This window comes from Monodelphis domestica, chromosome 1 (assembly GCF_027887165.1).
Source record: "Monodelphis domestica isolate mMonDom1 chromosome 1, mMonDom1.pri, whole genome shotgun sequence".
NCBI classification, from domain to species: Eukaryota; Metazoa; Chordata; class Mammalia; order Didelphimorphia; family Didelphidae; genus Monodelphis; species Monodelphis domestica.
In genome coordinates, this window is record NC_077227.1 from 248,770,733 (window position 1) to 248,798,389 (window position 27,657).

Below are 27,657 nucleotides of genomic sequence, written 5' to 3' on the forward strand. Positions count from 1 at the left end.
ATTGAATTCTATCTCACCCTACAGGGAGAGTAAGAAGGGAAAACTAAGGGGAGTAGGGGGGCAGGGAGTACAAAAAGGGAGGGAAAGGGGGGAAACTTAACAGAACCTACAAAATAAGAAGGGAATAAAACAGGAGGGGGAAGAAAGGGAAGCTTATTAAGGGCAGATATTAGAGGGGCTGATTAAAAGCAAACCACTGGTTTAAAAGGATATAGCAAAAGAAGAAAGGACAGAACCAGGAGAGGATATTAAAATGCTGGTGAATACACAGGTGGCAATAATAACTTTGAATGCGAATGGGATGAACTCACCCATAAAATGAAAACAAATAAGAGAGTGGATTAGAAATCAACATCCTACCATATGTTGTCTGCAAGAAACACACTTGATGAGGGTAGATACAATGTTAGAATTAAAGGTTGGAGCAAGACCTATTGGGCCTCAACTGATAGAAAGAAGGCAGAGGTTGCAATCATGATATCTGACAAAGCCAAAATAAAAATAGATCTAATTAAAAGGGATAGGGAAGGTAACTGCAGACTGATAAAAGGCAATATAGACAATGAGGAAATATCACTAATCAACATGTATGCACCAAATGGTATGGCATCCAGATTTCTAAAGGAGAAAATAGTGGAGTTGAAGGAGAAAATAGATAGTAAAACTATATTAGTGGGAGACCTGAACTTACCACTATCAAATTTAGATGAATCAAATAAAAAAAAAAACATAAGAAAGAGGTAAAAGAGGTGAATGAATTCTTAGAAAAAATTAGAATTAATAGACATATGGAGAAAAATAAATAGGGAGAAAAAGGAATACAACTTCTTTTCAGCAGCACATGGTACATTGACAAAAATCATACCATGTACTAGGGCATAAAAACATGGCAAACAAATGTAAAAAGGCAGAAATAATAAATGCAACTTTTTAGATCATAATGCAATAAAAATAATAATCAGTAAGGGTACATGGATAGGCAAATCAAAATTAATTGGAAACTAAATAATATGATTCTGCAAAATTGGTTAGAGAACAACTCATAGAAACAATAATTTCATTGAAGAAAATGACAGTGATGAGACATCATTTAAAAATCTATGGGATGTAGCCAAAGTAGTATTCAGGAGGAAATTTTTACCTTGAGTTCATATATTAACAAATAAGGGAGGGCAGAAGTCAATGAATTAGACATGCAAATCAAAAAACTTGAAAGTGAACAAATCAAAAATCACCAGATGACAACTAGATTAGAGACCCTAAAAATTAAGGTAGAAATTAATAAAATCAAAAGTGAAAGAACTATTGAGCTAATAAATGAGACTAGAAGCTGGTATTTTGAAAACAAACAAAATAGGCAAAGTTGTGATCAATCTAATGAAAAAAGGAAAGAAAAAAACCAAATTAACAGTGTCATAGATGAAAAGGGAGCCCTCACCTCCAATGAAGAGGGAATTAAGGCAATCATTAAAAACTTAAAACTATTTTGCCCAATTATATGGCAATAAATGTGTCAATCTAGGTGATATGGACAAATATTTACAAAAATATAAATTGCCTACATTAACAGAAGAAATTGAATTCTTAATCCCATATCAGAAAAAGAAATTGAGCAAGCCATCAAAGAACTCCCTAAGAAAAAATCACCAGGGTCTGATGGATTCACAAGTGAATTCTATCAAACATTCAAAGAACAACTAAGCCCAATATTATACAAACTATTTGACAGGATAAGAAAAGAGGGAATTCTACCAAATTCCTTTTATGACACAAATATGGTACTGATTCCAAAGCCAGGCAGGTAAAAAACAGAGAAAGAAAACTATGGAACAATCTCATCAATGAACATAGATGCAAAAATCTTAAATAGGATATTAGCAAAAAGATTCCAGCAAGTGATCATGAGGGTTATTCACTATGATCAGGTGGAATTCATACCAGGAATGCAAGGATGGTTCGATATTAGGAAAACCATACACATAACTGAACATATTAACAAGCAAACTGACAAAAATCACAGGATTATCTTATTAGATACAGAAAAAGCCTTTGACAAAATGCAACATTCATTCCTATTGAAAACACTAGAAAGTATAGGAATAGAAGGTCCTTTCCTAAAAATAAACAGTATTTATTTAAAACTATCAGCAAGCATCCTCTGCAATGGGGATAAACTAGATGCATTCCCAATGAGATCAGGAGTGAAATAAGGATGTCCATTATCACTTCTATTATTTAACATTGTACTAGAAACACTAGCAGTAGCAATTAGAGAAGAGAAAGAAATTGAAGGTATTAAAATAGGCAAGGAGGAGACCAAATTATCGCTCTTTGCAGATGTCATGATGGTCTACTTAAAGAATCCTAGAGATTCAACCAAAAAGCTAATTGAAATAATCAACAACTTTAGCAAAGTTGCAGGATACAAAATAAACCCACATAAGTCATCAGCTTTTCTATATATTTCCAACACTTCTAAGCAGCAAGAATTAGAAAGAGAAATTCCACTTAAAATCACCCTAGGCAATATAAAATACTTGGGAATCTATCTGCCAAGACAAACACAGTAACTATATGAACACAAGTATACTTTTTGTTTGACAACTAATAATATAGTACCTTGTGACATCTCTTGTACTGTTGTCTCTTATTATTATTAGAAATAAGGGTTAGATTTGGTATTCTTTTATTTTCCTTGAGGAAATATATCACCTATAAAGATATTTTTGGAACTATATATATATATATATATATATATATATATATATATATATATATATATATATATATATATATATATATATCTCCTATGTCAGGTGTATGCCAGGGAGAATTTGGGGTAGTGATTAAATCAGTCTAATTTGCATGAATACCAGTGCCAGAAAAGGTATAGAAGACAATGAAAAACACAGGCAAATAGAGGTGGAACCTGCTCATGGGCACAGCTCACAACCCCACAGAACCCTGGTCAAGCAAATTCATCCTATGGCTTTAATAGCGTCACACCTGGTACTCACAGAAATTTATTTTCTATCTATGGTTCTAAGTTAGAAATTTTTACATATAAAATAGATTTTTTAAAAAATGTAAGACTTTCCATTGTCCAATGAGTTTCACCTAAGTATTCTTGACAATATTCTTTACCCTCATGGACCCTACACTTTTGTAGGATTGACATGGCAGATATGAAAATTCAGAATTTGTTAAAAGCATAAGAAGAAACAAGTAAACAAGTGTAGTTAAGATCAAATGAAAGAAAGATCCTTTTTATTTGAGGAAAGAAAGAAACTTTCTTGGTGAAGGTCACATTTTTGTTGTAGCATAGGTAAGATTTCGGCATACTGAGTTGGCCCATTCCAGATATAGGTTTGAGAAAATACAAGCAATTTGTAAACTGAGGGAAAGAGAAGAATCTTGTTTTCTTGCATTGTATATAGCATATGAGATAAAATTATAATGGGAACATGGTGCATGGACCTGAGTTGGGACTCTGCTAGAAGAGAGAGAGAGAGAGGGGAACTCTATGATAGTTGTAAGAAAATACTCTTCTTACAGATATTATACTAGGATGAAAGGGGGAGAGACACAGATGGGCACCTCAAGATTTATCATACTTGGGGTTACAGAGCATCCTTCTCCCCTAAGAAAGTCGTTCTCCCTTCTGGGCCCCCCTTACCCTTATAAAGATTATCTGAAGGAAAATTAAGGGGGGGGGGAGGGAGCATAAAAAGGGAGGGAAGAGGAGGGGGAGGGGAAGGGGGCACAAAAAGGGAGGGGCTAGAAAGGGAAGCATCTCAAGGGAGGGGACTAGGGGGACTGACCTAAAGCAAATCACTGGTTCAAAAGGAGATAGCTAAAGAAGAAAGGTCAGAACTAGAGGAAGGTATCAAAATCCCAGCGAATCCACAAATGACAATCATAACTTTGAACGTGAATGGGATGAACTCACCCATAAAACATAGACAAATAGCAGAGTGGATTAGAAACCAAAACCCTACCATTTGTTGTCTTCAAGAAACACATATGAGGCGGGTTGACACTCACAAGGTTAGAATTAAAGGATGGAGTAAGACCTTTTGGGCCTCAAGTGATAGAAAGAAGGCAGGAGTTGCAATCATGATATCTGACAAAGCCAAAGCAAAAATAGACCTGGTCAAAAGGGATAGGGAAGGTAAATATATTCTGTTAAAAGGGAGTATAGACAATGAGGAAATATCACTAATCAACATGTATGCACCAAATGGTATAGCATCCAAATTTTTAATAGAGAAACTAGGAGAATTGAAGGAGGATATAGACAGTAAAACCATATTAGTGGGAGACTTGAACCAACCACTATCAAATTTAGATAAATCAAACCAAAAAATAAACAAGAAAGAGGTAAAAGAGGTGAATCAAATTTTAGAAAAATTAGAGTTAATAGACATATGGAGAAAAATAAATAGGGACAAAAAGGAATATACCTTCTTTTCAGCACCACATGGCACATTCACAAAAATAGATCATACACTAGGTCACAGAAACATGGCATTCAAATGCAGAAAAGCAGTAATAAATACAGCCTTTCCAGATCACAAAGCACTAAAAATATTGATCGGTAAGGGTACATGGAGAGCCAAATCAAAAATTAATTGGAAATTAAATATGATACTCCAAAATCAGATAGTTAGAGAAGAAATCATAGAAAAAATAATTTTGTTGAAGAAAATGACAATGGCGAGACATCCTTTCAAACCTTATGGGATGCAGCCAAGGTAGTACTTAGAGGGAAATTCATATCCCTGAGTGCATATATTAACAAATTAGGGAGGACAGAGATGAAGGAATTGGAAATGCAAATTAAAAAACTTGAGAATGAACAAATTAAAAACCCCCAGAAGAAAACCAAACTAGAGATCCCAAAAATTAAGGGAGAAATTAATAAAATAGAAAGTGACAGAACTATTGACCTAATAAATAAGACTAGAAGCTGGTACTTTGAAAAAACAGACAAAATAGACAAAGCACTGGTTAATCTAATTAAAAAAAGGAAAGAAGAAAGGCAAATTAACAGCATCAAGGATGAAAAGGGGGACAGCACCTCCAATGAAGAGGAAATTAAGGCAATCATTAAAAACTACTTTGCCCAACTATATGGCAATAAATATACCAACCTAGGTGATATGGATGAATATTTACAAAAATACAAATTGCCTAGACTAACAGAAGAAGAAATAGATTTCTTAAATAATCCCATATCAGAAAAAGAAATCCAACAGGCCATCAAAGAACTTCCTAAGGAAAAATCCCCAGGGCCTGACGGATTCACCAGTGAATTCTATCAAACATTCAAAGGACAGCTAACTCCAATACTATACAAACTATTTGACATAATAAGCAAAGAGGGAGTTCTACCAAACTCCTTTTATAACACAAACATGGTACTAATTCCAAAACCAGGCAGGCCAAAAACAGAGAAAGAAAACTATGGACCAATCTCCCTAATGAATATAGATGCAAAAATCTTAAATAGGATACTAGCAAAAAGACTCCAGCAAGTGATCAGAAGGGTCATCCACCATGATCAAGTAGGATTTATACTAGGGATGCAGGGCTGGTTAGGAAAACTATCCACATAATTGACCACATCAACAAGCAAACCAACAGGAACCACATGATTATCTCAATAGATGCAGAAAAAGCCTTTGATAAAATACAACACCCATTCCTACTAGAAAGCATAGGAATAGAAGGGTCATTCCTAAAAAATAATAAACAGTATCTATCTAAAACCATCAGCTAATATCTGCAATGGGGATAAACTAAATCCATTCCCATTAAGATCAGGAGTGAAACAAGGATGCCCATTATCACCTCTATTATTTGACATTGTATTAGAAACACTAGCAGTAAGAATTAGAGAAGAAAAAGAAATCTAAGGCATTAAAATAGGCAAGGAGGAGACCAAATTATCGCTCTTTGCAGATGACATGATGGTCTACTTAAAGAATCCTAGAGATTCAACCAAAAAGCTAATTGAAATAATCAACAACTTTAGCAAAGTTGCAGGATACAAAATAAACCCACATAAGTCATCAGCATTCCTATATAATTCCAACACAGCTCAGCAGCAAGAACTAGAAAGAGAAATCCCATTCAAAATTACCTTAGACAAAATAAAATACTTAGGAATCTATCTCCCGAGACAAACACAGGATCTATATGAACACAACTACAAAACACTCTCCACACAACTAAAACTAGACTTGAACATTTGGAAGAACATTAACTGCTCATGGGTAGGACGAGCCAATATAATAAAAATGACCATCCTACCCAAACTCTTTTATCTATTTAGTGCCATACCCATGGAACTTCCAAAATTTTTTTTTTACTGATTTAGAAAAAAACTATAACAAAGTTCATTTGGAAGAACAAAAGATCAAGGATATCCAGGGAAATAATGAAAAAAAAATACAAAGGAAGGGGGACTTGCAGTCCCAGATCTCAGACTATATTATAAAGCAGAGGTCCTCAAAACAATTTGGTACTGGCTAAGAGACAGAAAGCAGGATCAGTGGAATAGACTGGGGGCAAGCAACCTCAGCAAGACAGTATATGACAAACCCAAAGATCCCAGCTTTTGGGACAAAAATCCACTATTTCATAAAAACTGCTGGGAAAATTGGAGGACAGTGTGGGAAAGATTAGGTTTAGATCAACACCTCACATCCTACACCAAGATAAATTCAAAATGGGTGAATGACTTGAACATAAAGAAGGAAACTATAAGAAAATTAGGCGAACACAGAATAGCATACATGTCAGACCTTTGGGAAGGGAAAGACTTCAAAACCAAGCAAGAATTAGAAAGAGTTACCAAATGCAAAATAAATAATCTGGAATACATCAAATTAAAAAGTTTTTGTACAAACAAAACCAATGTTACCAAAATGAGAAGGGAAGCAACAAATTGGGAAACAATCTTCATAAAAACCTCTGACAAAGGTTTAATTACTCAAATTTACAAAGAACTAAATCAATTGTACAAAAAATCAAGCCATTCTCCAATTGACAAATGGGCAAAGGACATGAACAGGCAGTTCTCAGCCAAAGAAATCAAAACTATTAATAAGCACATGAAAAAGTGCTCTACATCTCTTATAATCAGAGAGATGCAAATCAAAACAACTCTGAGGTATCACCTCACACCTAGCAGATTGGCTAACATGACAGCTATGGAAAGTAATGAATGCTGGAGGGGATGTGGCAAAGTGGGGACACTAATTCATTGCTGGTGGAGTTGTGAATTCATCCAGCCATTCTGGAGGGCAATTTGGAACTATGCCCAAAGGGTAATAAAAGACTGTCTGCCCTTTGATCCAGCCATAGCACTGCTGGGCTTGTACCCCAAAGAGATGATAAGGAAAAAAGGCTTGTACACGAATGTCCATAGCTGCACTCTTTGTGGTGGCCAAAAATTGGAAAGCGAGGGGATGCCCATCAATTGGGGAATAGCTGAACAAATTGTGGTATATGTTGGTGATGGAATACTATTTTGCTAAAAGGAATAATAAAGGAGAGGAATTCCATGGAGACTGGAACAACCTCCAGGAAGTGATGCAGAGCGAAAGGAACAGAACCAGGAAAACATTGTACACAGAGACTGATACACTGTGTTACCATCGAAGGTAATGGACTTCTCCATTAGTGGCAATGCAATGTCCCTGAACAATCTGCAGGGATCTAAAAAATACTATCCACAAGCAGAGGATAAACTGTGGGAATTAAAACACCAATGAAAAGCAACTGCTTGACTACAGGGGTTGAGGGGATATGACTGAGGAGAGACTCTAAATGAACACTCTAATGCAAATACCAACAACAGGGAAATGGGTTTGAGTCAAGAACACATGTGATACCCAGTGTAATCGTGCGTTGGCTATGGGAGAGGGAAAGGTGGTGGGAGGGGGGAGGGGAGGAAAAGAAAATGATCTTTGTTTCCAGTGAATAATGTTTGGAAATGACCAAATAAAATAATGTTTAAAACAAAACAAAATCAAGTCATAAACTAAAAAAAAATTTCTTTCTTTAAAAATTATCTTTTCCTACCTTTGGTCCCTTTGTCAATAGGGGAAGGGCTCTTAGTCTTAAATATTTTGATACATTCCGTTTATCTTGGATAGGAGATCCTTGTCAGAGAAATTTGCTACCAAAATATTTTCTCAATTACATATTTCCTTTCTAATTTTAAATGGATTACACTTGTTTTTACAAAAAAAAATTAAATTTTATATAATCAAAATTTTCTCTTTAATTTAATAATGTTTGGAAATGACCAAATAAAATAATGTTTAAAATTAAAAAAAAAAAGAATGTCCTTGCTACTGATTACTGTTTAAAAGTTTTAAAAGTAGATCACCTGAATGTGATTGTTGATTATTCTTTAAAATTGATTATTCTTTTAAAAGTTATTATCATTATTTGTCTGGTACATGTATGTTTCACAGCTTGTCCTACAATCTGTCATGAAAAGAAAACTAGGTTGTAAGAAAATCTTGAAAAAAAAGATTATCTGACTACATTTAATTAACTAAAGATGATTTAATAACAAATTCAAATTGGGAAGGTATGAAGGTAGAGGGAATAGGGATTTGCCCTATACTTTGCCACAGATTGGGTTTGAGTTTCTCTTAGCTTTTGAGCTAAGTTCAGACTTCACAGACTTGTAGAGGGTTTCTTTTATTCTTTTTATGCTATATCTATGCTAGCTTTCTTAAGTTCAAAGTCTTTTGAAGTAGACAGTAAGAGGAAAAAGAGAATCTGATCTTCAGAGCTGGTTGGGTCTATCTCTTCAGCCTAATGCCCCTAAAGACCAGTATTACAGTTCAAGTAGCTCCCCTTTTATCTTTTTATTCAATGACACAACCCCCAGGAATCCAGGTAGGGCAAACAGTTGGGAAAAATCCAGGAACAGAGGTGGTTTCTATCCCGAGAGGAAGGAAGAACTCCTTCCAGTCCAAGGTCCAGGAAAGAGTCCCACTTGAGAATAACTGTCACTTTCCAAGTCTACCCTCCCCCCTCCATCTGCCTTTACTGTCAATCAATCTTTACTCCAACATTCCAAACCTTTTCTGTGCAATATTTCCCCCACAGTATCGTCCTCTTTCACACAATGAGCTAACCAGGTCAATGACATGAACTATTATACTTAGTCTTAATTATCCTATGGTATTTGCTAAGCTCATCCCCCACCCCCATAATGAAAATCCTTATTTTACACTATACTATTCCAGATTTCTAACTAGTAAGACATTTTTGGGTGAAGGTTTGGGATTGGAATTAGGGTTTACAAAAATGAATATAGAAAAATAAGAACAATTGTTGCAATACAATAACATAAGCAAAAATCAATAACCATTACTATTGGTATTTTCTAGCTTTGCAATTTTAATACTAATAAAACAATTTTCTATCTTGTTCTATCACTATGCAAAATCAATTCAACTGTAACATTTCCACTAACACAATTTCTAGCTAATGCTGTTACGTATTACTTCCTAAAGAACTATTCTGCTACTCTCGTTTCAAATCCTATTGTTACTCTATGTGCTAATCTAAACTATCTAGTAACTCTTAAACTATTTGCTAACTGTTACTCTAAGTGATTATAACTTCCCTATCTATTCTATACATTCTTTTATTTATATACTATGTACAATGTATGACACACTATTTATAACCCTATAACTATAATATGCAACTATATGTTACATGTATTTACATGTGTATACTTTATACTTCAATTATATACACATGTACAGCAATTATGTCATTATTTTTTTACACCTTGGTGTTATTTTCCTGATGTTAAATTATTCTTTCATTTCTAAAATAAACCCAACATTTCAAACCCTTTCTGTGCAATACTTCCCCCACCCCCATAGTTTATCTTTGAAAGTCACCTTTGAAGAATTTAAGGATTCATTATGAACAAAGGGTGCATTAGTGGAGCTATGGTCTTATTCAAAGGACAGTAGAAGGGACCCGGGGGGAAAGGGGTTTCTTAATCATATTTCTTCTCTATGAAGTTACAGAGGACTCTGAGAAATGGAGAAGAGAACTAGTCCATGAAGATATTTTGTTACTTTGTTACTACCAGAGAACTCAGAAGGGCATCTGCTACTGGCTGTTCCTTAGAGGTGCCAGGAGATAGTTATAAGCCCAATTAAGGAGAGCAGCAAAGAAGATGCTGTGGGAAATAATTACAGATCCAAGTCTGAACTATATGAAGAGAAAATCTTGAGCAAAATAGAATAATTGGGAGACTTGCAACAATGACACAAGACGGGGAGAATGAACTAGAGATGTTTAGTCTTAAGAAGACAAGACTAATGGGGCTACAATTGCTGTCTGAATATTTGAAGAGCTGTCATATAGGACAGGGTTGAGTTTTTCTGCTTGGTCCTAGAGTATAGAATAGCATAATGGACAGAAATTAAAAGGCATGTTTAGACTTGATATAAAGAAAAACTTCCTAAATGGAGTTGCTCAAAAAAAAGAGTAGTGGGTTGCCTCCAGAGGTTAATTGAGGAAACACCTCAGTGGAAGTCTTCAAGAGGTGGTGTTACAGAGCAGATTCTAATTTATTTTGTGTGTTTAAAAAATTAATTTGTTAGAATATTTTTCCATGGTTCCATGATTCATGTTTTCTCTATCCCCTCTTCTATCCCCCCCTCCTAGAGCTGACAATTAGTGGATTCTAATTTAAATGAATATTCAACTAGATAAGGAGTTGGGGAACTACTGTTAAGAGCCAAGTCTTGCTTATAGCCTATTTCTGTACATCTTTGAACTAAGAATATTGTTTACATTTTAAAATACAATAAAACTTTATTTCAAAATTTAAAAAAACATTCTTAATTTGCTTATATCACAAAAATTGATGTAGTTTAGTGATCCCTAGACTAAGTGATCAACAAGGTGCTTTCCAGTTCTGAGATTCTGTGATCTTGGGGATATTGATGAGAACAGACAAGATTTTAGAAGCTAGACACAGAGGAAAGAGAATCTAGGAAAAACAAAAAAACAGTATCTTCAGAACCTATATCCTATTCTGGTACCATGTTCCCCAACCTTTTTCTGTCTTGATGCTAGTGTTGCCATATACACTAAACCAGACTTCACAGACTATTTCTTGGAGGAGTTGTCATTCAACTCTGGTTTTCTGGCCTGGGGCTATAGTCCTTCAATACCTAGTCATCTTCTACCATTAGTACTCATTTCTACCTACTTTTTATCTCTTGCAAAGGAAACTATAATTAAATCATTATCCTTGCTTCTGGAAATAATAAATTAATGGATTACCACCTTTCAATCACCATCTCTGAGATTTCCCAGAGCAAAATATTCTTTCATTGCACCTTTTCATTCATATAGGGTTTCTCTCTATATTAGACTATTAGATCCTCAAGGCTAAGAACTGTCTTACTTTTGTATTTTTATCCCCAGCACCTAACACAGGGCCTGATGAAGAGTAAATGCCTGAAAATGTTTTTGCCTTTATACCTTACAAAAGCAAGACAGGTCAAGACTTCATGAATTATGGCAGAGGAAGAAGACTTCCTTCAAGCTATATAGAAATAAAATAATATAATATATATGTGTGTATTCTAGAGTATGAGTAACTCAAACTATTCTTTTATGAAGCTGTATATATAGTCCTTTGGCATTCCAGAATTAGCCAAGGACTATAGAATAAGAGTTGCAGCAATAAGGAATGTCTAATGTCTGGACATCTCTGAATAGTAGCATTGTCTTAAATGCAAAGTATAGTTGATTTATAATACTCTGCCAAGAATGTTATAATATTTGACTTATCCTGTTATCTATTTTTTTGTGTATTATTTCCTCATTTAGGTAGTAAAAGTTCTTGAAAGCAGGAACCATATTATATTTTCCTCAGTATACTCTTTATAGAACTTAATACCATATTCTCACACATTAGTTCCATGATAAATAGAAACAACATTATATCGTCATCACTGGTTTTAAAAGTCAGGAGAGACCCCATTTCAGATCCTACAACCATCATGAGCTATATCATCATATGTAAAGTCATGGAACTTCTCTGATCCTCATTTTCTTCATATTAGGAAAAAATGGGGATCCATAAGAAATGATTAACAAGATGATCACAAAAAAAAAAAAAACCTGGAAAACATATGAAGCAATGCAAAGCAAAATAAGCAGCCTGGGAGAATATTGTACACATTAAAAGTGATAATGTACCATGATCAGCTGTGAATGAATCATGAACTTCTAAGTCATATCTCCCTTTTGAATTTACTGTAGTTTATGGCATGAGATGTTGATCTATACAGAATTTCTGCCATACTATTTCCCAGTTTTCTTAGTAGGTTTTGTCAAATAGTGAGTTCTTCCAAAAGCTTGGATCTTTGGGTTTTTCAAACACTAAGTAACTATGATCATTTACCATTGCACATTGAGTAGCCAATTCCATTTGCCCTTTATTCTTTACCAGTACCAGATTTTTTGGATGCTTGCTATTTTATAATATATTTTGAGATACAATACGATTAAACCACCTTCCTTCATTTTCCTTCATTCATTTTTTCCATGAATTCCTTTGATGTTCTAGGTCTTTTGTTGACTTAGATTAATTTTTTTGTATTTCTATGAGAGAATCTTTGGATAGTTTGATTGGTATGGAACTGAATAAGTAAATTAATTTAGGAAAAATTTTCATTTTTGTTATATTTCCTTAGCCTACATCCATGAGCAATTAATGTTTTTCCAATTGTTTAGTCCTAACTTTATTTGTGTGTGTAAAATGGGTTGTAGTTGTGTTCTCAGGTCTATCTTGGTAGGTAGATTCCAAGTTATTTTATAATTATCTATGGTTATTTCAAATGAAATTTTTCCTTCCTTCTTTTGCTGTTGGGCTTTATTGGTAGTATAGAGAAATTCTGATGAATAATGGGGGTTTATGTTATAGCCTACAACTTTGCTAAAGTTAATTGTTTCAATTAGTTTTTTGGTTGATTCTCTAGGTATACATATCATATCATCGGCAAAGAGAAATTGCTTTATTTGTCATTCTAATATCCTAATAATTCCTTAATTTTCTTCTCATCTTATTGCTATATATAGCATTTCTAATACCATATTGAATAGAAGTGGTAATAAAGGACATCCTTCTGGTTCTTCTTCTAATGACCATGAGGTATAAAGATGAGTCTCAGAGGTCCATAGGTTAGCTGGAAGTAGGGAAGTTGAGCCCTTACCAAGAAGACATATGAGCACAAGGCCCCCTAGGCAAGCCTGTGTCTGGTATAAAGTCTTTGTGCATCTATTTTCCTTTGATACAGGGACTTGGGAGATCTGAAAAGGCAGCTGGAATTTTCCTTCTTTACAGCATTCCTTCCTTCACTAAAGAAGAGTGGGGTAGCTGTTAAAGAAAAGCTACACTGACAACAGAGAAGAGTCGAACACAGCAAGAAACCAATGAGAAGAAAAGAGCTCACTTGGCATCCAATTGGGCTATATTCAGTGGAGGTTAAGTGCAAAATAACTAGTGAGCATTCCTGTTGCAAATTCCTAGTGAGGCTCCTGCACTAGCCTCTCAACTGTATGATTTTTTTTTTTTTTTACAGCTGAAGCAATGGGAGTTTAGTTCCCATTCCAAGGAAACAGGAAAACCCAGAAACTCAGGTCAACTTCCAGAACAGGTATGGGACTAGGATGAGTGAAGTTCATCAGCTCTTGTGGCCTCCCTCCATCTCCTAGTGTCTGGCTAGCTGATATGTAAGTGTATTTTATATATCTTTATAACTATAGCTATAGATAGATATAGATAGATTTGTTGTTTTCTCTGATACAATGTAAGCTCCTTGAGGGAAAGTTGTCATTTTTGTCTTTGTATCTGTAGTGCTTAACACAGTGCCTGGATGCTTAATAAATACATGGTGACTCTTGATTGTAGAGTACATATGACACAACCTGTTCTCTCAAAAACAGTAAGATTGTAAGATATGCAGTAGTAACTTTGATATAGCACTTTAAAGTATGTAAAGCAAACTTGGTGTCTATTATGTCATTTGATCCGCACAACCCTTGAGTTAAGGGCTATTACTATCTTCATTTTACAGAGGAGGAAACTGAGGCAAACAGAAGTTATGTTATCTGCCCAGGGTCAAATACCTAGTGTCTCAGGCAGGACTCAAACTCAGTTCTTATTATTTCCAGACACAAATGTACACACAACTATAATGCAAATTAGAAAATGAATTATGCAAAGGAAAAGTTTGACCAAGGACTGTGAGAAATTCAGGGAGAGGGAGAAAACTTCTTGTTGGTGAAGAAAGATCAGAGAATACTTCATAGAGATGGTGGTAGCCAAGTTGAGTTTTAAAATATTTAACCAGCGAAGATATATTTTAAATCAGCTCAAGAAACTCATGTGGCCAAGGCCATCCATCCACTTATTGTTCCTCTACTGAAATTCTTCTGATTTCTTCTTTGTTTCATAGAGCCTTTATCAATGCCTTTTATTCAACTCATAGAACTCCTATCTACTGCTTAGGTTCATAGCAAATAATGAGCTGTTCCTTGCATTTACCATTTCTGAGCTATGGGTGTTTTCAGCAGTTAACAAGGAAAAGTTTGTCTTTCTTAACATTGGGTAGTTTTACCTTTTAACTTCTTGCTTTGGTTATTAAAGTTATAAAGAAACTAGAGTCTCCCATTTTTTCAGCTAGTAGCCGCCTTCCGTGAACTAGCACCCTAAGGCATGTGTCTGAGCTGCCAGATGGCTAGGGATCCTGCCCACAATTGGAAGGAATTAGAGTTACATCTGAAATGAATCTGGCTCTGTCTTGAGCTCCATTCAATCAGGATAAATGAACTTTCCTTTAACCAAAACTAGAAAGCCAACTGTGATTCCCATGGGGGTGTTAGGCAACACATAAGTCATAAGCATGTGCCTTGCTTGACCTTTATGCTTAACTCTGAATGTGCACTTGGTTCTCCAACACATCTAACAAGTAGGCAGATTGCTTGATGAATACTCATTGCAAAGTGTAGAGATTAAGTCATATTAAGGTTGGATATTTGCACAGAATTTTTAAAAAATCTGTCATTATGTTTTTAGGGATGGTCACCCAGAATTCAACCTGTTGTAAAATTAAAGAAGAAAATACAGGGTAAGTGCAAGGATGGTAGGTGCTTCTTATTGTGTAGAGACAATGTCTTCAGTATCTTTTGTGAAATTTGGCGTTTTCCAGTACAGTGTAGTTCTCTGTGGACAACTAAAACACTGCAGATTGATGGCTGACATTCAGTAGAGGGGACAAAAGTGTTCAAGAGTATCCTTGTGGCATCATAAGACTGCAGATATAGATCTGGAAGAAACTCAGAGGCCATCTAATCCAATCTTCTCATTTTACAGATAAGACCTATGTAGATTAAATAACTTGATCAAGGTAACAAAGGTGGTCAATGTCAGAGGTGAGAATTAACCCCTGCTAGGTCCTATTACCACAGGAGAAGGAGAGTTCTTTACAGGGTTATCTAAAGTTATCTTTCCAGGAAAAATTACTTTAATCATGAAAATAAATTGGTTTTAACAAGAGAAAAAGTCTCTCATGATTAACTAGTTTGAATATGGGGAAATGTCAAAGAAGAGCATGGAAAGCTTTCTGGATTAATAATGACAAAACCCAAGGCCTAGTTCTGGCTCTGCAATCAATGACTATAATTTTAACCTCATATAATCTGTTCATATTATTTTTCATTTTACAGATTACTTGATTTGTGTCCACTACATATTTATTGGAATGCTTCTAGAAATCTTGAATCAACACTCCTTTGTTTCATTCCCTGTACTTCTTCTTTCAATGATTTGGAGAAAAAAAAAGGATTAGTAACTAGCCCTGAGTAAAGGTAGCAGCTCAGAAAAATCTCTTAATTCCTGGGGATTCTATTTTCTCTATCCTTTGAAGCAGTTCAATGGAAATATTTCACAATGTGGCTAATAGTTAGACTGCTAATCATCTTGTATTTTAGATTCAATTTAACATAAAATAATAATTAGAAGGAAGGTCTATTGGTTTCTTGTCTGAGGCAGGAATGAACAAGATTGGCTGGTTATTGGGGCAGATTGGTCAGTCATTGTGATAGAACTCAAAATGAAATGTAAGTTTTACAATTAATTTAACTGTCAGGGACTTCGGTATTAATTCTTTAAAGCCACATGCTGGACCAAGACTTGGAAGTCTGTAGGCCTGAGGATGGCAGCCAAATTTAGGCAGGGACCAAAAGAGTCCTAAGTACTTCTGTGAAGAAACTAGAACTTCACAGAAAGGGACTTCTTCCTGTTGGTTGTTGAAAGACTCATCTGAGCAACTGTTTCCTTATTCTTAGAGCCAATTCTACCATGGTGGCAGCTGCTATGAGAGGAAAGTTGGGAGCCACAGGATAAAGAAGGCTGGAGTAGAAAAACAGACTGGGGGGGTGGGGCAGGAAGGTGAAGAAATGATGTACAGATAATGAGAATAACAGAACATTCAGAAAATGAAGCTATTTTGATGTCACACCAAAAATATTTAGCAAGTTTATGAATGATGAGGGAAATGGGAAGAAGAAATCAACAGCATTTAGACTCAAATGAACTTCTAATGGCAATCGCAGCAAATTCAAAGGATGTAATGAAATCCTGAAGGGGAAAACAAAATCTAAGCTGGAAGACTCAAAGACCATATTGTGTAAGGATCAAGCAATGTCACTCAAGGAGAAGGGACTGAATAATAGAACTTTATATACTAACCAATGCCTTTCTTAAGACCATATGTATTCTGAAAAGACACTTAGGACAATTTAAATTCATTCAATACCTTGGTTAATATTTACTGAAGCTGGACCAGCATACAGGGTTGATTATAGTAGAAATTTAATGAGGTTAAGGTCATGAAATTAATATTTTTATGGGTCAGATGTCTCTGTTCTGCTTTTATGACTACAAATTTCCAGGTGCCTTTAACCTCAAGTTAACCATCTCAGATATGCATGCTATTTGTCATGGGGTTGGGGTTAGAATGCAAGGGAATAAAGGTTACTCAGTCAGTTCATCAACAGTAAACTACCAGTGGAAAATCAATCCAAAACATATGCTTTACTGAAGGTGGGTCAGTAGTTTCATATGATCCTATAATATTTTATATGGCAAATTTGTATACAAACAATAGCCTTGAGTCGGACTCAGTGAGGGTCAGGAAAATGCAGGTATTTAGCCTAGAGAAGGTAATATGAAGGTGGGACTTGATAGTTGTTTTCAAGGATGTTAGTGGCTACTATGTAGAGAAGAGATTACATTTGTTCTGTTTGGCTTAAGAGGGGGAACTTTATTTTTGAAATGAGATTTCAACTCATCTACTGGGATTGGTAAAAAAAAAAATATCAAGAGGGAAGTGGAAATGTCAGAAGTATTATTTGGTTCCCATTGACATCTATGGAAAAGCTGTAATGCCAAGGCAAGGAGAAAAACTTAAGGTTTTTGTGATTCAAGAATTAGTGGCAGATGCAATATTTTAATTTTTCAAATTAAAGAATTTGGACAGTTACAAGAGCCATTTAAATAAGTCAATGAAACCTTAGAACAATGGTTAACAAAGATTTGGTCTAATTGGAGAGTTTTAGAGTATTTATTGGTTATTCTATAAATCAGTTGAATTAATGGGAGACTGCTATATTTGGGGAGCCCTCTTTATCATTTCTCAGATGGATCAAGAGTGGGGAGTTCTGCATACTTGGTCCCACAAATATGGTTTCCTTTTACTACTAAATCTCCATATTATTGAGTTACTATAACTCAGAAAGGGGGAGGGGTACTAAACACCTAAGAACTATTATACCAAGTAATTCAATGGATTCATAGATATTCCTCTTTTCCATTAGAAATTATAAGGGACAAGCCACTGAAGAAAGGTGTATTTTGTTTTAGTGGAGGTAGGAGGAAAACCTCCTGTTTAAACTTCAGTTGTAGTGACTGATAAAGGTGAGTGAATTGTAGGTATGAATATTATGAATTCTTCAGGGTCATTACCTACTTCATCACTTGTATTAGCTTCTATGCATGTTAATTTGGCTAAGACTAAATAAAATTCCTTTCAGTCATCTAAATTATTTTATGTTGTTACTATTGAATATAGCTACTATTGAATAATATTAGGATGTGGGAGAAGGGACTATATTTCCTGCTTAATCATGGAGATTGAGGATGGAGAATTCTGTCATACAAATTCCCCATTGGCTAGTGAGGAAAATGGATGGCATCTGACAACTGACAGGACATTATGGAGAATTGAATAAAATCATTATGCTGATTGCTGTGGCTATTCCTCCTTTTGTCATTATAGTGGATCAAATAGACTATGTCTAGAAGATTAGTGATAGATTTTAACATTTTCTTCACCATCTCTGTGATCAGGACGAGTCAGGGAAAGTGTTTTTTTTTTTTTAATTTGGGAAAGAGTCAAGGATATTTTAATCTTTCTTCAGAACCATTTAAACATCCTTTCTTATTGTCACATTTTGGTGGACAAAGACATGAAAGTAGTCCTATCTACTAGGAGCATCAATGCCCACCATTATTGTTGTTGCTCAGTCATTTTTCAATTCTGCCCAACTCTTTGCGATCCCATATGAAATATTGTTAGCAAAGATATGGGGACTTTTTGCCATTTCCTTCTCCAACTCATTTTACAGAAGAGCAAACTGAGGTGAACTAGTTTAAGTGATCTTCCCAGGATCACAAAGCTTCTAAGTGTCTGAGGCCAGATTTGAACTCCAAGGAATGAGTTTTCCTGATTCCAGGCCCACCATTCCATCTAGTGCACCACCTAACTGCCTTTGCCCACCATTATATTGATAATGTAATGTTGCCTGGCATAGATTAAAACCACAGTGCCAGGGGCCTGAGATCAGATGACGAGTCATAAAACAAGGAATAAGAGACTAACTTAAAGAAAGTTTGGGATTCACCCTATTGTATTAAATTTTAGGGATAAATTTGGCTGTGGAAAACCCAGATAATTTTGGATCTAGTCTGTATTGATACCTCTTCCTATGCCAAACAAGAAAAAAAGCTTAGAAGCTTACTGAATCATTTGGGTATTGTGAAGATTTCTAATGTTTTAAAATTGACTTTTTTGAGTGGGAACTGGAGGAGCCTATAGCTTTGTATTTATAGTTTCTTTTCAAGGTTTACAAAAATCTTTTACAAATCTTTAATTCTCTTAACAACCTTGATATAGGCAGGTGATTTTAGTATGCAATTTTATAGATAAAGCCATTAAGGCAGACAGAAATGAAATACCTAGCTCAGTCAAAGCTAGTTAAGTATTTGTGGCTGAATTTGTACTCAGGACTTCTTGATTCCAGGACTAGTATTTTGTTCAGTGCACCATCTAGCTCAGGATTTAGCTCTGGATGACTTATTCTGTGTCTCCATTTGAGTCCTTAGGAATCTTTGGGGCTGATGTTACTGAAGGTTTGGATAGTAAGGATTCTAAAGTGAGTGGAGCCTTTGGCAGGCACCAAAGGATGACCTGATTGAATAATTATTGGACTTTTGGAGCTCTAAGGTCCTTGAAGTATCTGTTCATACTATTTTTGAGAAATAATTGCTTTAATGCTACTGCATGCATGCAAATAATACTACCAAATGGATTATATGAGGGGGTGAATATTATGGACCTCACTTAGCCTCTCAGGTGTTGGTGTCCTTTATAGATGGGTTTTAAAGTTGCTGGAGGCTAAACCTTCTAGTCCCAGTACTAATACTTTGCCTTTTCTATTTAACTTATGGTCCCTTGATTTTGAGGATCTAACTCTTGAAGAACTTAATTTTGCTTGATTTACTAATGGTTTTGCTCACTATTAGAAAGTTATACACAACTAGACTTCAGCAGCAAACAGCTCAATAACTAGGAACATCTTGAATGACAGGAGTTCTGGTAAGTCCTTCCAGTGGTCTGAACTGTGAGCTCCATGGAAGAAGCCCTAGGGTTGGAACAGATAAAATTGTTACTGATTCTTGGATGATGACTGCTTTTGGCTGTGGAGTCTAGGGTCTGGAGGTAATAAAATTGGATAATTAAAGGCTTTGTGATTTGGGATCAGGATCAGTGGAAGAATTGTGATTATGTTTCTCACAACATACTCATGGAACACTCCAGTAATCACTAGGTATTCAGTACCTGCTAAACTGCATAACGAATTTACTGCTAGCAGAAGAGTAGCCATTGGACAATGGATCCATCACAATCTGTGTATGGAGATCATGAGGTATGGATGGAACAATATGTTTGTTGGTTTTAACCTGCTTCTTCACAATGATGTTTTTCAGATCAATGAGAGCATCTGTATTTTAAGAATCAATATGGCACAAACTCATGTGGTCTTTGACCTGCCTGTGATTGTCAAATTGATCATATGAACCTTGTTTCTCTATCGTATAACAAGATATTTGCCCTCACAACTTCTAGTACATATTCAGGATGTGGAATTACAGTGTCAGTTAAGAATTCTCAAATAGCAGCTATTATCAAGGTCTTTATAGTACATATCCTTTTTGCCTATGGTCTCCATTGTAACACTGCTTTTAAACATTGTTCTCATTATACTTCAATGAAGATCAGGATTTATCATGCTATCCTAGTCACGGGGTTGGTTTATAATTTTCCATAATATCCCAAAGAAGCTGGGGTTGTGGAATACTGAAACATACATTTAAAAAACATTTTCATGATTATCTCTTTGAATGAATTTGGCTATACTTTCTCTCAAAGGCTGTCTTTGAAGAATTTATACTAATCTAGTGTAAACCAGTAAGAGCAATGATTCTCTACTCCGGAAGCTTCTTGCATCTAGTCTTCAGGAAAACTTGCCTATTCACTATACATGGATATGACTCCAGTTGACCTTTAGTCTTTATTACATCCTTTTATCTCTTAATTCAGAGATGATCTAGACTTGTGATAGAGATTGAGGACAACACTGGATGCAATATATCAAAGTTGATATTTCTGTTGTTGCATTTGGGCACCATGATTGTATTTTCTCCAAAACTTAATGAACTTATAACATCACTACTCCATTGTTTTAAGGCAATTATTATACTGTTTCATGTTATAGCTATTTGATGCTCTCCCCTTAGATTTTGGGATTGTTTTTATATTGTTCTAATGGTGGAAGGTCACCTGAAGTATTTGGGACCTCAACACTGAGAGTTAATATATGGTTGGAATTTGACCATAGGACTCTCCTGTGAATAGTCATCAGTACCACTTAATGGTTAAATGTATTTGTCTCCTCAAAGTAGCATAGATATAATTTGTGAACATACTTGACCTCTTATTTTTTCCCTTAGAATTTTATTTTGAATAATGTATTGCATTTCTTTTTTGTTTTTGTTTTCCCCCCTTTTTGATTTAGCCCACTCAGGAGATATACATTTAATAGGTAGATGAATGATAAAGCAATTATTTAGATCTCACTATGTGCTAGGTACTTTAAGCATAAGGAATATGGACAAGATAATTCCTTCTGTCAAGAAGTTAATATCCTAAATGGGAAATAACATATAGAAGGAAGCTAGGAGGAATGGTATAATAGGATAGCATCAGTTTGATTGGAAATGGTGGATGCCAAATTATGTAGAAGCTTTATAAGCAAGATAAGACAAAAATTCATCTATCAGAGCCTAGGATGATTCATGGGGCAGAATTTAATATTTTACTTGGTGAGGGATCAGGCATATGAGGATGATGGTCTGAGTGTAGGTAGTATGATCAAGAATTGGTATCTGTGAAATTCCCTGCTCTCTGTGGTTATCAGAGAGAATTTGAGCCCCTCAATCTCTCTGCTCTACCTCTCTTTCCTGGATTGTGCCATTTGTTGTCTAAGGGTATGTGTATTTGTGCATCTACCAATCAACACTTAATTCCTAGTCCCCTTGATTACTCTACCTCTTTTTGAATTTAATACATTTCAATGAATTCCAGTGATGTGAACTTGGCATAAGGAGGTGGTTCCCTAAAAAAAAGGAGATACACCTACTAGACTGTTGAATACAATGGTTTTGCTTTAGCATAAAATCATTAAGTGGACAAAAAGTTTTTTATGAGAGAATGCAATGAATAATAGTAAACAATAACATTTAAGTAATTGCTTCAGCTCCTCAGCTATCCTAGAATCCTGGATGTTTCCCAGACAAAGGATTGATTGGGACCAAGGCATTCTCACAGATACACACTTAAAATTTTATTTTGATGAGGCTAAAGGGTATAACAATATAGCTCTACCAGATTATCAAAAGGTTTAATGTCACAAAAAGGTGACTATATCAATAGAATTAGATAGAAGCATAAAGGATGCCATTAATAAGGACAGGAAGCTTTTGATTTTTTGCTTCTTGAATTCCTGGTAAGGCTAACCTAGCTTTAAGAAAATTATGCAAGGTGGGGTGGGGCCAAAATGGTGGCTTAGTAGTAGCAAAAGCTGGAACCACTTGGAGAATCCTCTCAAACCAACCTCAAAATAGCATCTCAAAACATTAGTAATCACAAGACCAACAACAAGATGGAGTGAGAGGGCTCTCTTGCAGAAAACAACTTGAAAGGTATGCAGAGGAAGTCTAATTTCACTAGAATAAGTGAGAACCAGAAGCAAAACTTCACACAAATGCATGTAGGTCAACCATCACACACTTATTGTACCAGTTTCCAAGGCATAGGCCAACTTCAGGATCCTGGAAACCTGCCTATGTCAATAGCAGAGCTCTCCACACACATCCCTTGAAGTCCTAAGCCCAGGCACCAGCCTCCAGTGAGGCCACAAAGTCTATAGCCCTTGGCACTTTATACTCTGCAGTGTGGTGAAGTCCTAGACCCAGAGCAAAATAGCTCACAGTGCTAAGTCCTGCAAGTCATCAGCAGAGGAAAAATAATCAACATTTTTCATATCTCAAAAAAAAAGCCTAGGAAAATGAGCAAAAGTAACAACTAACCACAGATCTATGGAGAGAAATAACAAGGAACAGATTTAGTAAGGGACAGTGAGAAAAAAGCAATCACATGCAAAACTTCAAAGAAAAATGGGAATTGGTCTCAGGCACTAGAAGAACTCAAAAAAGAATTTAAAAAGCAAATAAAATAGGTGTAAATAAAATGTAAAAAAGAAGTGAAAGTAATACAAAAAGAAAATAGCATTAAAAAAGAAAAATGCATCAAGTGGAGAAAGAGACAAAAAAATCCAATGAAGAAAAGAGCCTCATGAAAAGTAGAAACAAAACAAAAATAGAAAAAAATGCAACTAGGATTAGAAGGGAAACAATAAACTGGGAAACATTTTATAACAAATATCTCTGATAAAGGTTTCATTTCTCAAATATATAAAAAACCAAGTCAAATTCATAAGACTACAAGTCATTCTCCAATTGACAAATGAACAAAGGATATGAATAATGTAATGGAGGAGATAAGTGGAAGGAGGAAAAGGACAGAGGAGAAAGGAGGCTGAAGGGATTGGGTTTTCTCCTCTGTTACTTATGGAGAGAGGTAAGCCAGGTCCTATCTCCTTGAAAAGGGTATGACTCCACAGGGATGTTATTTGGGAGATGGAGGATAGGAGACAGGAGAGAGGTTTGATCAATGAGGTGGCACTGTGTCTCTCTCAGAGAAGTTACAGCCCCTGAGGACAGAATTATCCCTGTGAGACAAGATAACCCCTTGTAAAATCCCAAATCCCAAGGGGACATCAACTGCCAGCCCCCCAGGGGTTTTATAAGGATGATATTAGAAAAAAAGTATTGTTTTATTAGTTTAGGGATAAAAAGTAAAGTGCCTGGATTGAGAAAAGAACTGGAGTTTGAAGCAAAACTGAGAGAGGCAAAGATGTTAGAAATCCTTCTTTATCCTGAAATTAAACAGTTTCAATAAATATTTTATTTTATAACTTGCCAATTTATTTTTATGGTTTGGCAAGCTAAATACGACAAAGAATCTAACTATCAGATTTTAAAGGTCCAATTGTCAATTTAGGCAATTGGAGCCATTATCTCATCAGGGGATCCGTGAAAGCAGCTAGAGGTGAGCTGTGGTAACAGTGAGCTGAACTCTAGTTGGCTACAGTCAACTTGATACAAAGACTTTACTCTCAGAAAACCTGGTGAATAGCTACATAAAATCATCATGGGATTTTCTCTATTACATATTTCTCTCATTTTCACTATTGTACCAGAAGATGTGCAAAATGTAATTGCCTATCACTTCCTAATGCCAGTACTCTCACTGATGTTTCTACAACTAATCTCTTATGTCCCTGTTCTACTATTGTTTATCTTATGCTTTTACATGATGATCAAATCTTTCGCAGTTGTGTTTAAACATTTAAAAGCAAGCATCAAGCAAACTACTGCAAACAGTGATCTAACTATCTAGAGACTAAACTAGATAGAATGCAAACTCAATATAAAAAAATTACTCAAGGCTAAAGGGACAGTGTCAGAAACTAAAGAACATGAAGCAACTAAATTAGAGAGTGCACCTAAATCAAATAATCCAACTAAATTAGAAATGGAAACTGAAGTATTAGAAAGCAAACCATCTCATATATTTCCTCTAAGGGAGGTACCCATAGTGTCCCCAGAGCAGGCTGATAGAGACAGTTTCAAGAAAAATACTCCATCATATGAAGAAGAACCTATTGGTGTTGTAAAGCAGTTCAAGTATTTAATTAAGCTTTACTATCCTTCTTATGTGAACTTTGACATTCTTATGAATGAATTATTAACCAAAAGGGAGAAACAGCAGATTATACAGCATACTAATAATAACCCCATAATTGCCAATTGGCCAACTTGGGATCCTGGTTGGGAATATAACTCTTTTGCGGGGTACAGAGACTTAACTATAGCCAGGGAGGCAATAATTGAAACTATGAGGCAAAATTACAGACACCCAGGAACCTAGTCTAAATTTGAGTGCCTAAAGCAGGAAGTGGGAAAGACTCCTTCCACTTTCCTTGATAGACTTATTGACTGTGCAGAAAAATTGATTGTGTTGGATACTTTAACAGATGAAAATGTAAATAATATTCACAGGCAGTTTGTGAAAAATGCATGCCCTGTGGTCTGAAAGTATTTTCTGAGTAACTGTCCAAATTGGTTTGACATGGGTCTTGATGAAATTTGGAAGATTGCTAACTATGTTGTCTAAGATAAGAAAGATAGGCAATCTGAAGAGAAAAATGATAACTTAACCAAAGAAATTAGATAACTTAAACAAAAACTGAAATTCAATGAAGTTCAGGAAAAAAACTATAGTTGCACTTTCTCATGAGAGAATGCAGATTTAGGGGACAATTCTTTGGACAAAGCTTCAGGGGAAACTGAGGCAATAGATTAATTGCTTTAATGGATCTAGGCAAAATGGACAAAGAAATTATGGGTTTAATAATGGATTTAATAATGCATTACAGTATGGGAGACCAAACTACCCAAATTCTTTTGATAATGGATGCTACCATAATTCTCAACAAGCTGCAGACCTTAATACCATGCAAGAATATATCAAAGCAGGTTTTCGTCCAAAATATTCCCAAGTAGCTGGTGGGAATCCCCCAAAAGTTGATATGTAAAAAGGTGCCACTTCATTATGAAGGTGTGCCAAGGCTTGTGCAATTAAAAATATAGTATATGGAGAAAATAAACTAGGAAGTATGGGCAATGGAATAAAAGCTAATAAAAATGACAAAGATTTAAAACATGGGAAATTAGTGCAGAAGGAATCAATGAAGAATTAGAGAATGAAGAACAGGAAGAAGTGTTGAGTTTTCCTGATCCTAGTGTGTTAGCTCCTGTGATACCTGTCCATTCTCCAGAAAATAGCACAGAACCCATGAAACCCTAAAAATAAGAGCACAAGTGTATGATTGTCTCTTAGACACAGGTATTGCCAAATCTGTGTTGCAGAAATCCCCCAAAGAGTGCAAATCAGTAGGTTAAATAGAAGTTGTGTTTGTGAAGGGTGTCCCTTAGATTTTGCATTCCATTAGATAAAACCTGAGGATTCTGTTTACGTAAAAAAAAAAAAAAAGTTAATAGAACTAGTACAACACAACCATTATGGGTAGGACCTTTCCATGTTATTTTGACAACACTGGCAGCTATTCCTGTATTAGAGAAAGAATCCTGGCTGCATTGCTCACATGTGAAAAAAGCAGCAGCAATAGAAGAAGAGATTACTTCAGACAACATGGCTGCAGTCAAGAAGAATGAAACAAAGGCAGAGACCAAGATCAAGGCAAAGGAGAAGACAATATAGAAGAAACATAGATGACAGCAAAAAGGACAATTGAACTATATCAAAGACATTGCAGAAAACTTCAACACAGAGAAGAGGAACACAGACTGATTAGGGACATGAACAGTAAGATTTTTGCACCATTATGATATTACACACTTTCACTATAGTTGCAAACAAACACTATATAGTAACAACATGAAGACAGAAGACAGTAGCAGAATAGGTGACTAAAAATTTAGTATTTGCTACAAATGCTACAAAACAGCATACACACATAGCACACATTTCTCATAAACTCTGCAACATTATAACCAGATTAATGAGTATCCACAGAAATAAATGAATATAGATAAATCACTTTTGGAAAATGATAATTCTACACATTAAAATAATATCTTATCTCACAGGAAGACTTTATGTGTTCCTGGGTGATAAAATCAAGAAAACATACATAACTTTCTAAAGAAAATTTTAAAGTTTTTCTTAGACTATCTTAAGGGGAGAAGTTTATTTTCCTCCTGCAACATGTAAATAGTTTGTATATAATGTATACATAGGTGTAGAAATTGTACAGATCTGTATATTTATTTATATATATATATATAGCTAAATTATTTTAAAGTTTTGATTTTATTAGTATATTAAGTTGATTTTGAGTTTTAATGTAGTCAGTTTTGGTTTTCTGTATTAGCAATAAAATAAGATCTTAGCATAGTAAAAAATTTCATTTAAATTGTTCAAATGGAATTTGTAAAGTGAAATTTGCATGAGTTTTGCAAAGTTATTTTAGATAGACTATTTTTTGTAAAACATAAGTTAGTTTGTAACTGTATTTTGTTTCAAAAGTTTTTCAAAAGTTTGCATTTTGTATTTTGCATTTTGAATTTCTGTAATTGTATGTTTTGCACTTGAATTTGTGCAAATATGTTTTCATTGAAGTTTTCTTTTCTTTCATTTATATTCCTAGTACAGGTTAGCATAGATAAAGTGTAGCAATAAGAATAGGATAAGATAAGCATAAGATTAAGACTATTTTTTAGGAAATATAATAATAATAGGGTTAGGCATAGCTTTAGAATTACATAGAATAGCGAGCATATGGGAGTGATTTTTCATTTCTTCTTATGCTCAAAGGGGGGAAATTGTAAGGATGATATTAGAAAATAAGTTGTTTTATGAGTTTAGGGATAAGAAGTAAAGTGGCTGATTTGAGAAAAGAACTAGAGTTTGAAGCAGAGCTGAGAAAGGGTGTTGATTTCAGATGTGACAGTTACAACTGTTTTTCTATGTCAAT

The 27,657-nt window shown here is 35.1% G+C and overlaps 1 long non-coding RNA gene across 1 annotated transcript in view; it reads left to right on the plus strand.

Moving 5' to 3' along the window:
• Positions 1–27,057, plus strand: part of LOC103092994 (uncharacterized) — a 44,051-nt gene extending 16,994 nt beyond the window's left edge. The window contains exons 2-3 of the long non-coding RNA XR_001626574.2: positions 13,656–13,806; positions 15,152–27,057. This is a non-coding gene — a long non-coding RNA (uncharacterized LOC103092994). The remainder of the gene's footprint in view (positions 1–13,655; positions 13,807–15,151) is intronic.
• Positions 27,058–27,657: the final 600 nt, after the last annotated feature.